The following is a 1,546-nucleotide window of genomic DNA, read 5'->3' as shown; positions in this document are numbered from 1 at the left end:
GCTATTACTTAATCTTCACAGATGCCCCAACCGTCCACTACAGTCAGTGCTGCCCTCTTGCATCGAGTCTAATGCGCACAATTCTCAATCGAAGTGAAGCTACATTCGATTTATAAGAAGCCAGTGTTTACAGAAAGACTTCTCTGAACAGACTTCAAACACACTCCTTTTGTCATCAGTATCTTTAGAAGGCGTAGGTTTTGTTGTTGTTATTGTTGTTGTTGGTGATGACACAGTTGTATTAGTAGAAGTGATTGTTGCTTTCCAGGGCAGCTTTTAATGGGGCGTTGATAGTGATGTGGTATCATGTTGGTGGTGATGATCGTGGTGATGTTTTAAGGATATCATTACAGCCGTGTTGATATTTATGATGTTAGGTTTGCTAAGATGATACTGGTAGTGGTTGTGGGTATATGCAATTGTTTATATTACTGTGGTGGTAGTGTTGTGGTGGTGCGATGTTGTAGGACGGTAGAAGTAGTGCTGGTTATAGTGGTAGTGGTAGTTGTGTCAATGTTGCAGTCATTGTTGCGATCGTTGTTACGGTAGTGATGGTGGCGGTGAAAAATATTAATGATAATATCAATGTTGAGGTTGTAGTTGTGCCATGTTTTAGCTCTATAGGTTGTGGTCGACGGCGATGGTAGCGTAGCTACTCCATGTAGCAAAATCGAGCGGAGAAGGGCAGATCTTGTGCCCCCCAACTCTTAAAATTCCAGCCGCAACTGCTAGAAACACATATATCACTACAAGAGTTTTGTTAGAGTTTGCCTTCATGATATATGGCAGGACATCGAATATATATCAAGAGCAAGGGAATTCAGCGAGGTCGGGGTGTTATCGAATTGTGAGGCACTTGTAGAACGACAGCCTATGTTGTCTCGCTTCAATGAGGACTTCTTTCTCTTTCCATTTTTATTTGGGAACAAGGTGTTAAAGGTATCAATATCAGCTGTCTAATGAGAGTTAGCCCCCTGGTACATATTGGCCACCGTTTATCAAATTCACTTTTCTACAGCTCGTCCCCTGATAAAGCAACAATCCTGAATCAGGTATAGAACGAGATTATAACATCCTAGAGTGTATTGCAAACTTTCTTTCTTGAATATTTTAACTAATAAATGTCTGTTTTAAACAATGTTCTGACTGTTATTTCTTGCAACTCTTGTTGGTTTGTTTGTTCGTAGCTTTTAAATATTAAATTTGCTCGTGTAGCTAGCTTAATGTATTGATACGCCGATGCCCACCCCTGATGAGGGAAGAGGCAGCGAACGTGGTTGGAAATTCTGAAAATTATCAAACGTTGAATACCTGTAACATTTTAGCAAAATTTTTCTGGAATAAATGAATAACAAATTCGAATTCAGCGTCAAAACTTAAATGATCCCTAAAGTGTTGTCAAGTGCCCACAGTCCTCTGCCATTCGAATAATGGGTCGGAGGGAGTATCACCATGGTCTCCTAGTAGAATTAGTGGCGGATGAGAGCAACAACAACGACCACGAATCTGAGAAAGAATAGATTGATCTCTCACGGAGGACTTTCGA

This window comes from Octopus bimaculoides, chromosome 28, assembly GCF_046866305.1.
Source record: "Octopus bimaculoides isolate indiv1 chromosome 28, ASM4686630v1, whole genome shotgun sequence".
NCBI lineage: Eukaryota > Metazoa > Mollusca > Cephalopoda > Octopoda > Octopodidae > Octopus > Octopus bimaculoides.
The sequence above is the reverse complement of the archived record's forward strand: the minus strand, read 5'-3'. Positions refer to the sequence as shown.